Genomic DNA, 12082 nt, shown 5'->3' with positions numbered 1-12082 from the left:
GAGATCTAGATTCACATAAACAATTGGCTATTTGATATCTCCACTCAGATTTCCAGTAAGCCTCTCAAACTTAACATGTCTAATATTGAGCTACTGGGTACTTTCCCCACTGCATTCACTGTACTACTCCCACCGCACTACCCCAAACCTATTTCTCCTGTTCTCTCACCCTATTGTAGCTTGACATTTGTTCAAGTCAAAAACCTTAAAGTCTTATTTCTCACTGTCCATACACCCAACACCCAATTCCTCAGCAAATACTATAGGTTCTGTCTTCAAAAATATATCCAGAATCTGAACACTTCTCACCTCAACCACCCTATTCCAAGCCACCATCAGCTCTCATCTCAATGATGGCAAATTTCCTAACTATTCTCCCTATTTTTACCTTTGCTCTCCTGCAGACTATTCTCTACCAAGTAGCCATAGTGATCACAGTCATATCACTTCATTCCTCTACTACTGCCCTCCTATGGCATCTCAACACACTCAGGGTAATTAGCTAAGGTCCTTACTATGGTCCAGAAAGCCCTATATGACCTGCCTATTCATTACAACCACTAGCACTTCATGTCCTACCACGGTGCCCTTCAATCATCTACTCTGCTCATAATGCCCTCCTTGTTCCTGAACATGCCAGGCAAGCATCCACCTGAGCCTTTGGAGCTGAGGTTCCTTCAGCACAGAACGCTCCTCCCCTAGCTAAACTCATTCCCTCATATCTTCAAATCTCTGCCCTAATGCTTTCTTCTCAGTAAGGCCTTTCCTGGTCACCCTAAGTAAATTAGCATCTGCCAGGCATTAGTCTTATGCATTTACCCTGCTTTGTTCTTCCTAGAACTCTTTACCTGGTATTATATTCTTATTCGTTCATTATTTATTTCTGTTCAACATAGTAAGCTCTATAAGGACAGAGACTTCTGTTTGTTCACTGCTGGATCCTTCTCTTCCAGAACACAACTTGGCTCATAGAAGGCACTCAATAAAGGACTTAAATAAATAAATGAATAATCACTAGAGAATGTGATAGAAACATACATATGCAGAACTTAAACTAATTTGGAAAGGTCAGGGAGAGCTTCTCTGAATGGTGACATCTAAGCACAGACCTGAAAGACAAGCTAGCCTAGTGAAAGAACATGGGAAAGAGAGACTATTCCAGATAGTAAAAACTGCACAAACAAAAGTCCAGAGGCAAAAGAAACGTGGCCATTTGTTCCGTGAACGTATAAACATACTTTTCCCAAATACAACACTCCTTTAAAAAAATAAAGCAAGCAAATATATTTTCCTTAGGTTCTACATTCTATCCTACACTAGACAATGAGAATTAACATAGTATACTAGCCTGCATACTCTTGGCCAGGGACCATTAATGTACCTATTTAAAATATTCTTAGCCAAGATGAGTACTAGGAAGAATAAAAGAAAGTAAGTACTCTGCAACATGTGTAATTTATTCCATTGTAGTTTTTACTGTGTTATTTTCGATCTTGGCAATTAACTTTAGATCTGACAAAAGGTAGTACTGAATCTGCCATGAAGAAACAATGAGAAGATAACATGCTAAAGCTACTTTAAAGGTACAAGGTTAAAAGTGGATAAAGGCCCCAAAGAAATGACCAAGGAAACCAAAGTTAAAGGTCAATAGGTGATTAGGTAGTGATAATGTCCTCTGCTACTATGAAGGGTATCAAAATCACGACTGCAGCCAAACAGACTAATGACTGAAAGCTGAAAAACTATCACTTAGAGGCAAGACATAACTTCAGGAAATTTTGAAGTATGGAAAAATGATTACAGATGCCAGAAATGTATATACTTGAATGAAGGCTATGCTATGGAACCCCAGTGTAATGCTTATTGGCAGTCTCATTTCCAGGAAAGCAGAAAGTCTCTTTCCAGTTGAAGAGGTTATGAATATAGTTTAGCATGACAAAAATACAGAGTACATAAGACGCACAAAATAATATTCTGAAACCACAGGTAGTTACGTAAAAAGGATAAGAAAGGAGACGTTTTAAAACAGATGTATTTTGGGATCATAAGAATCACCCTTGAGAATATGAAAAAAAGCTTAAAAATTCATTCACACACAAATTCTAAATGCATTTTTAGGGGATTCTCAAACTCGTGAAAATTCAGTGGAAAAGCACAGGTAAAATCATTACATTGAAGACAAAAATATAACCCATAATGAAAGCTACACAGCAGGCTTTTATAAACTATCTAGATTGATGTTAGAAGACAGAAAGTTAGAGGAGAGTAGGCTCCAGGGAGAAAAAAAATTATAAAAAGATGACATGATTATCAGGCCAAATAAATTTAAAGATAGTAAAAAGGCTTATAACTATAATTTCAGAAAGTCGTGCTATAACTATGAAACTGCAAAATAATTTTAAGTAAATGATAGAATTTAGGAAGAGAGATTCCTTTTCTCTTTAATGCCAAATATATTATTCATCTTAAAGCCCAAAGTGTGACAACGGAATGAAGAAATGCAAACCAAGCACTTAGGCCTTTATTAATATTTTTTTTTCAACCAACATATAATAAATATAGTATCAGAACACTGTATAATTACAAAACCAAAAAAAAAGCATTAACAATTTTGACAACATGAAAATAAAAGGATAAATGGATAAATAACCAAGGGTGAGGAAATTAAAAAAAAAAAAACTATATTGAAATTAAAAGGAAGTAATCAATGATCCAAAATACTAACAAAATTACTGGGAAAAGGCCTGAGAGGGGAAGTAAGGGGAAGTAAACTGAGCAAGCTAAATCCTCATCTTTTGTTGCATAGAAGAGAGACTGTCTAAAGTTGGTAACTGAAGTTATAAGGGAATAAGCATATTTGTTATAGTTCTAGCAGTAACCTGTAGAAATACTAAAAATAGAAGTTCCCTCTGAAGAATATGACTAGGGTAGGAAAGAGTAAAGTAGGAGACATTCACTCTTCATCCTAAATTCTTCTGGACTATTTATTATCATGTATTCACGTTCTTTAGGCAAAATAAAAGCAAAAAATTTAAATCACTTTAGGTAGGTCACCAGTGCTGCTGCAATTCCCTGCCACTATTTGACCTATTTCAATTACTTTCCAAATATATCAAAGCAAGGCTTACTTGCATCTCCTGAGGAGTTCTTTTATTTATGGTTTTGTCAAGATAGAATTAAAGACTTTTGCATGTCAAAGAGTCATTAACAACTCAATACTGATGATACCTTTTTAAAAGAACATTGACATTTCAGTTAATTCTCATTGTATCAAAACTGCTTAAATTCTGGCAATGTTTAATTGCTCAGGACCAAATATTCCTTTGATTTTCCATTAGGGTATATATATTTATTCATGATGAAGTATGTTGTTACAACTCCCAGTTACATTATTTTACAGTAAGATGACTCCTTCTAAACCAAACTCTTATTTGTTGGCCTACTACATGCCAGTCAACAGGGATTCAAAGACGAGTGTGTGGTCCAGGAAGATGCAGACATCGGGTACCACAGAGAAAGTGATTTTTTGTTTTGTTCTGCATCCCCTGGTGGAGATCGGAGGGAGAGAGGGAGGGAAGGCGAAAGTAGGAGAGATTGGACGGCATAAAAATCAATGTTTGGATTAACATGGCATTTGTCCCAGCAGGAAATGTAGACCTGAAGGGGATAAACTCAAATGACATTATAGTGGGGAACCCGGACGAGCCATATATGACAAGTTTGATATTTTTTACAAGTCAAAAGGGATTCTGAAGGTTCTAGTTTAGATAACCAAGTGGAGGGTGACAGCTCAAGGGGGGAAACACAAAAGAGAAAAAAAAGGTAGGATAATCACATGTTCCATATTGGATTAAAAGTTTTCTGTTTAGCTTGTGGAGCTGTCCAAAGGGGTAGCCAGAATTCAGTTCTAGAGCAGCATTCCCTAACCTTTTTAGCACCAGGCACCAGTTTCATGGAAGACAATTTTTCCATGTACTGGGGTGGAGGGGTGGCGGGGTGGTTTGGGGTGACTAAAGCACATTACATTTATTGGGCACTTTATTTCTATTATTACATTTTAATATATAATGAAATTACACAACTCACCACAATGTAGAATCTGTGGAAGCCCTGAGCTTGCTTTCCTGCAACTTGATGGTCCCATCTGGGGGTGATGGGAGACAGTGACAGATTATCAGGCATTAGATTATCTCCTAAGGAGCTTGCAACCTAGATCCCTTGCGTTCACAGTTCACAACAGCGTTCATGCTCCTGTGAGAATCTAATGCCACTGCTAATATGACAGGAGAAAGAGCTCAGGCAGTAATGTGAGTGATGGGGAGTGGCTGTAAATACAGATGAAGCTTATTGTACTCACCCACCACTCATCTCCTGCTGGGCAGCCGGGTTCCTAACAGGCCACGGACTGGTACCTGTCTGTGGCCTGGGGGTTGGGGACCCTGATCTAGAGCACAGAATATAGGAGATTGTATATGTACTTAGTTGAAGCCACAGCAGTAAGTGCTTTCATACACATACACCACAGGGGGTAGAAGTCACTTAGAAATACCCACATTTAAAGGGTACCCAGAAGAAAAGCCAGCAAACTAGACCAAAAAGTCAAAGAGGTAAATGTTAACAGCTTCCATTCTTCAAGAGTAATTTGTCACACACTGTACTATGTGCTTTAGGAAGCAACGAACTACTCCTTGAGATTGGTATTACCACCATTTTGGAAATAAGAACAATGATACCTGGCTGGGTGCGGTGGCTCATGCTTATGCCTGTAATCCCAGCACTTTGGGAGGACGGATTGCCCGAGGTCAGGAGTTTTGAGACCAGCCTGGCCAGCACGGTGAAACCTGTCTCTACTAAAATAGAAAATTAGCCAGGCATGGTGGCAGGCACCTGTAATCCCAGCTACTTGGGAAGCTGAGGGACGAGAATCGCCCGAATCCAGGAGGCAGAGGTTGCAGTGAGCCAAGATCATGTCATTGCACTCCAGCCTGGACAACAGAGCGAGACTCCGACTCAAAACAAAACAAAACAAACCGAAACAAAAAACAAACAAAAAGAACAATGATACCTTAAGATGTTAAATAATTTGCCCAAAATCATCCAGCTATTAAGTGGAAAGACCAGAACTCAAATTCTGCTTTACTGAATCCAGAGTCCATCCTCTTAACCAGTATGTTACTATCTTAATAGGAATCACGACAAAACAAGGAATGCCCTCTTAAAGACAAGTTAGGAAGGAGTTAAATATGCCTACCGTTTCTTTCTAAATCCTTACCAAACCACAGTGCGTGCATGTGTCAAGGGCCTCCCTACACCAATTCCACCACCCCAACCCTAAAACACATCTATGATTTTAGGAGCTGAGACTCTTGCTCTATTTCTGGGTTACTTTCAATAATACCATTAATGAGATGTATTTGAATAGTTCTACTAAAAAGTACAATCTTTTTTTAGCTAAAATTAACTCAATAACTTTTTAAAAGTGTTGATAAGTTCAGGTCCTGACATAAGTCTAAGGCAATGTTTGAATAAAAGTGAAAGCTGGCTATGTTAGAGTGTATCAAATAGTTCCATTCATTAATGGGACATTTATTTAGTGCCTCTTAAGTATCAGGCGCTAGGGATAAAACAGAGTTTTAAAAGGTTCTATTGCTATACCTCTGAACCAACTTTACTGCTGATTATTACACTTAGAGTTACTTTGTCTTTCCTACAGTGACTTTATAAGCCACTTAAATAAAAAATATGTTTTACTTAACATCTTATAATTCTATGTTCTTTGGGAGAGGGGATAAATAATATCTATAACATAAAAGATTCCTCTAACTTAGGAAAACATAATTTTCAAATTATTTCAACAACAGCCTGTGTCCTAGTCTAGAATCCCTATATCACTCTTGTGGCACTCTATTCACCAGGAATGTCCCTATTCTTAAAGACTTCAAGATCTAATTCAACATATATAGGATAGTAATTTTTATCATTTCCTCATTGATTTGGAAATCAAATCCAAAATTTCACATTAAAATGTGTAATAGGCTAATTCCATGATAACACTATTGTGCCAGATATTATTTTTACTGTTTTAAAAAACACAAACTACTGTTTTAGGTGTAATGCAATATAGGAAAGAGGCAAAAAAAAAAGTTTAAAAAATATTGGAAAAAAATTAGAAAAGTTTTAACATACACCTGAACATTTGCTTACACTGCCTTTTAGGTTTCCTGGGCAAAATAATTTCTATGTGTTAATAAAATAAGAAAGGACTTTCTACTATTTTGTTCATCCAGAAAAATAAGAGATTCCCCTCCACGTACTCTTAAGAAACCTACGAGAAACAAATTCCATTTGAGAGTTACACTTTCAAAATAATGAAAATTAGATAAATTATATTATAGATAAATTAGATAATCTTTCAGCTCAAAAATACTTTGCTTAATCTGAAATTAAATGAGGAACTCTATTAATACACATAACCTGGCACACATTAGCTAATAAGTGGCTGCTATAATTATAAAATAGGTATGGTTTTTATTCATTTTGAAATTCATTTAATCAGCTTGCTTTGAAGTATATGGGGCATTTAGTTCAACATCATGACCCAAGGAAAAAACCTCATTCCTTGGTCCCAGGTTTTCCCTAAATACAGAATTAGAAATACAAAACTTGTTACAAATGGTCACAAAGGGCCCTTGCCAAGAAAGTAAAAATGACTCAACAGAGTCCAACATGATCACTGTAGAAGCCATGTCCGTACCAATCCTGCTACCTGTCAGCAGTGCCTTCCTTTGCTGCATATCAAATAACTATGTGCTCAAGGATTCTAAAGGGATTAAAAAGTATGGAGGTTAGGGCAGTTACTAAAAATAAATAAATAAATAAATGAAAATAAAAAAAATCAACGATTTTTTTGGCTGCAAGATAAGAGCAGAATTTTGCAAGAATTCATTTTAGAAACTTATATATATATATATATATATTGAGGCTGGGCGCACCAGCTCAAGCCTGTAATCCCAGCACTTTGGGAGGCCAATCCAGGAGGATCACTTGAGCCCAGAAGTTTGAGACCAGCCTGGGCAACATAGCAAGACCCCATGTCTACAAAATATACAAAAAGTTAGCCAGGTGCGGTGGTTGTGCCCCTATAGTTCCAACTACATGGGAGGCTGAGGCAGAAGGATTGCTTGAGACCAGGAGGTGGAAGGTTGTAGTGAGCTGAGATTGCTCTACTGCACTCCAGCTTGGGTGACAAAGCAAGACCGTGTCTCAAAAAAAAAAAAAAAACAAAATGCGTTTTCACCAGAAATCTGTTTTTGAGTACCTTTTCTGAAACTGGGGGGACATCTGTTACTTGTAAGACTTGAATCACTGTAGAAATAGTACTAACCTAGATCCCTGAGAAAAAGTAAGCATGTTCTGTTTCACCTATTTACGTAATAATCCAAAGCACAAGAATAAGAAAGAAAAGATTGTGATATCAATACCACTTCTACAGTGCACTTAGTAGTCAGAAATCCGCAACCTCCTATCAATCCTAGACACTACTATCTTTTCCAGTCTTTAAGCTCCATCAACTAATTCAATAAGTTAAAAAAAATAATAAAACTGAAATCTCACTTCTCATGTCTTGATTCGAGCTGGCTAGGAACTTCTCAACAAAATTTTAGCAGACTCAGATCAAAACTGAGATCACAAGACTTTATATATACCTAATACATAGTACTTCAGCAGGTAAAAAAAAACAACAGAGTAGCATTACAAAGAATAATCGTAAAGGCAGTATGAAAAAACTCAGGCTTTGCAAACAAAACAAAGTAAATACTACAAGTAAGTCATAACATTCAACAACATTGTACAATCAACTTTACAGGTTAAGCACAGAATTACCACACCACCCAGCAATTCTTTCATAGGTTTATAAAGCCAAGAGAAATGAAAACATATCCATACAAAAACTTTCACATGTTTATAGCAACATTATTCATAATAGGCAAAAAAGTAGAAACAATCCAAACATCCATCAACTCATGAATGAATAAATAAAATGTGGTATATCCACACAATGGAATATTATTTGGCAATAAAAAGAAACGAAGATTGGGCACAGCAGCTCACAGTTGTAATCTCAGTGCTTTGGGAGGTCAAAGTGGGAAGACTTCTTGAGCCCAGGAGTCTGAGACCCACTTGGGCAACATAGCCAGACCACATCTGGATAAAAATTTTTTAAAATGTTTAAAAAAACAGCTGAGCATGGTGGTGTGAACCTGTGGCCCTAGTTACTCAGGAGGCTAAGGTGAGAAGATCATTTTGGTCTAGGAGTTCAGTGTTACAGTGAGCTATGATGGCCACCACTGCATCCTACCCTGGGTGACAGAGTGAAATCCTATCTCTTAAAACAAAAACAAAGTACTGATACATGCTACAACTTGGATAAACCTTGAAAATATTATGTTAAATGACAAAAACCAGTCACAGAAGACCACATATTTTATTATTCCCGATGAAATCTTCAGAATAGGCACAGAGACAGAAAGAAAGTACATCAGTGGTTGCCTTAGGGCTGGGGTGTTGGCAGGAAATCAGGAGTGACTGCTAATGGACACGAAGTTTCTTTGGGTGGTGATGAAAATGTTCTAAAATTAACTGTGGTATTGGATGCACAACTCTGTGAATGTACTAAAAAACACTGAATTGTATACTTTGAATGGGTGAATTATATGGTATATGAATTATATCTCAATAAAACGATTATTAAAAATATCGATTTTGTGCAACAGTTAGAGAAGAAAACTATTAAAAAAAAAAAAAGCATGATAATAAACAGTTTGCCCAGAATATCAAGAACAGCAGACTCTTAACTGGTTTTTTACCAGACAATTTTACTGTTGTTTCAGCAGATATTTCTAATTTTCTAAGGAAAGACCTAATATTAAGAAACAATGTACATTCTCACATATAAGTTTACACACAAACACATATGTAAACCAAGCTTCAAAGATTCTCTGAAGAGCTCATGTCAGAAATTTTACGAGCTGTAAGAAAAAGAAGTGTATATAAAATAAATATAAGACAGATTTTCATAATAAAATCTCTTTTAGAGTATATAATCTTTCAGATGAGTTAGCCAATTAATGTCAGTAACTAAAAAAAAGTTCTCCACACAAATAATATTGTTAAGAAGTGCAAGTTTTGAATCACCTATTTTGTAATCAGGAACTAATTATAATGCTTTAATTTATTGATATAATTATAAAACAATCTTTCTGGCTGGGCACAGCAGCTCATGCCTGTATCCCAGCACTTTAAGAGGTCGAAGTAGGAGGATCCCTTGAGCCCAGAAGTTCAAGACCAGCCTGGACAACATAGTGAAATCTCATCTCTACAAAAACAATCTTTTATGAAACCTCTACTAACCTGTACTCCCAAAAAACAGACCTGATTTTTTTAAAAATGCCTTAAAAAGCACTTTATCTGACTTCTTTTTATTGGTTCTTACTAGCATTTTCTCTCTACATGAAAGAGTTTTTAAGTAAAAGTAGTGTCAAAGGCTAAATACAAATCTTCAATGAACATACATGATTTGAGAAAACAAAAGGTGACAATGTATCTTTTATTTTAAACTAGTCAAGTGCAGTAGTGAGAAGGGGGCAAAGAATAGAACAAGGAGCTGGATCTGTAACTGATGGGGAACAATCAACTGAGATAACTCACTATTTTTGGACCAGCTGACAATATATCTTTTCAACAGAGCTTCTCAAAATCGAAGATCATGTGAGAGAGGAAATTTCTAAACTAAATTTGTACATAAAGCAAAAGAGGCAGCAAAGATAGTAACAAGAAAATATCAGAGGAAAAAAATAAAAAGACAGGCAGAAAGATTCTGAGTCAAAATTTATATGAAAATACCACACTGAGGCGAAAAATAACTAATTCCCCAAAAGTAGTTATTCATAGAAATTATTATAAAGATATGTAAACATATCAGAAAGACTCTGAATATGACCATTCTTCAGTATACTAAGAAAAACTTTCCCACATGAAAAGTAATATGAGGATAATAAAGACCCTAACACAATCATTTTCTTATACTATTTAATCTTTAGAAATCATTCTGTCAATTACAAAATACCAGAAAACAAATACATTTTAAAACTAAACACAGCTAATTACTTAAAACAGCAGAAGCTCTATGAAGACATTTACTAACTTCAACAGGAAGTTTATGACTATAAGAAACAAAAAGATCCCAAGTAGTCACACACGAATCTGGAATATATACATATCTATTACCTTACTCTTGTTGCAATTTGAAAGGGAATAAATATATAGGAATCTAAGATCTTATCTTTTCTGTTATAAAGTGGCAATGTCGATAAGAGTTACTTTTCCTGGTCTCAGACACAAGAATATTGTCTCAAAAAAAACTCTTAAGGTATATAATCTGTATATCAAAATGTTAACAATTAGGTAAGTAAGAGCTACTATAAGCACTGTGTTGACCACTGTTTCTCTAAAAGATGGTTAAAATCAAGTAATAGAAAAATTTAGATAACTTACATTGTTGTTGCGGGTTTCTACAGCAGGGAATTTTCTGACTATGAATTTCACAGCAGATTCCAGGTTTTTGTCGATAAGGTAGGATGGTTTTGCCTTGGGGTCCCCACATGCCTATAAAACAACAGTAATAAAAAAAGTGAAATGCACCCTTCTTCTAAAATCAAAAATAGCAAATCTGCAATTAGAAATTAAAGAGATATTTATTGTTTTTGGTGAGCAGGTGATAAAATGAATAGGCAAAGTGCAGGGATTGTCACAGCTGAAATATGCAATGGGAGACAGTACAGAGATGTTCTTCTACTGAAAAAAAATGCATGGAAAGTTTCAAAGCAGTTAGCGCAGAACAGCAGTGAAGGAAAAGCTCAAACCTAAAAAAAAGAAAAGAAAAAAAAATTCTTGGTTTGAGGTAGGATTGTATTCATCTGAAGCTAATAAAATATTACAAAATTAAATATTCAGTAGAGTACTAGACATGTTTCTTTCTAAGTGTTATAAAATAAGAGCTTATGTTTAAATGTCTTTTCCAAAATGTTTTCCTCATTCACTTGAAACATTTTAATACAAGAGCCCTAGTTCAAAAGAACTGGAAGCTGCTAAAATTGTCTTTAGAGTGCTAAGGTGTGTTGCCTGATCCTCTGAATATCTTTACAACACTGTTTTCCATCATACCAGCAGCACTTCAAACAATGAATCTACATCTGTTCTATATATCATAAGCACAGAACAAATGGATATGTTTACATTTTGACCATATCAGCAGTACAGCATTCTCTGTAGTAAACTGTAAGGCACTATACAAATATAAGGTATTATTATTAGAAAGAACTTTCTACCTGAACTACTACAATACAGAATATAATCTTGAGTACTGTTCTTGTTTCATTACATGACATTTAATTAACTGCTTCCTAGTGAGATGTTATTCCTTAGGGAATTACTAAAATTATAACATTTCTATTTAACTTCTTTTATTGCGTTTTAAAAGGATATGTCCTTTGAAAAGTTATATCTGTCTGCCATGTGTGAGGAAATACACTACTGCAATTTTATATTTTTCCATTGTTTACTATGGCTATGTTGTGGATTGCAGAAAGAGAAGTTATGAAACATGAAACTGATCTGAAAGCGGGCAAGCGGGCAGAGGGAAGGTGAAAAGCTTTGCAAACCTTCCAAACTTGTCCTTGCTGGGGAAGCATTGTAATAAAAAGAGAGAAAATTACGTGTAAACAATGATTGTCAAACTATGATATACGTTTCAGAAGAAAACTTATGCACTGCAGACTATGAAAAACAGAACAAGATTAGAATTGTATGGTGCTACAATTTTAAAGGTATTCTAAGTAGCGAGTTTTAGTATAAAATAAATTTATAGAGTTTATACTATTCATATAAATACTACTGTGTATGTGTACAATCAGGTCAGTTTCTTGGTGCTCTTTCTAAACCAACTTAAAATAATACTAGAAAGAAGGAAAATAAAGACTACATGCAGCTATAAAAACAGGAGCAAAACCATCAGTGAAATTTT

General features: G+C 35.5%; 1 protein-coding gene across 1 annotated transcript in view; it reads right to left on the bottom strand.

Annotated features, from left to right (window-relative positions):
* The window catches only part of NCKAP1 (NCK associated protein 1), a 107423-nt gene extending 95683 nt beyond the window's left edge, over positions 1-11740 (bottom strand). Inside the window, exons 1-2 of the mRNA XM_017867484.1 lie at positions 11721-11740; positions 10555-10665 (exon numbers count right to left, since the gene is read on the bottom strand). The gene's annotated coding sequence lies outside the window, so the exon portion shown is untranslated. The remainder of the gene's footprint in view (positions 1-10554; positions 10666-11720) is intronic.
* Between the last annotated feature and the right edge of the window lie 342 nt (positions 11741-12082).

Source organism: Rhinopithecus bieti, unplaced genomic scaffold (assembly GCF_001698545.2).
Source record: "Rhinopithecus bieti isolate Rb0 unplaced genomic scaffold, ASM169854v2 scaffold_3041, whole genome shotgun sequence".
Lineage (NCBI taxonomy): Eukaryota > Metazoa > Chordata > Mammalia > Primates > Cercopithecidae > Rhinopithecus > Rhinopithecus bieti.
This window is presented reverse-complemented; position numbering and strand designations above follow the sequence as displayed.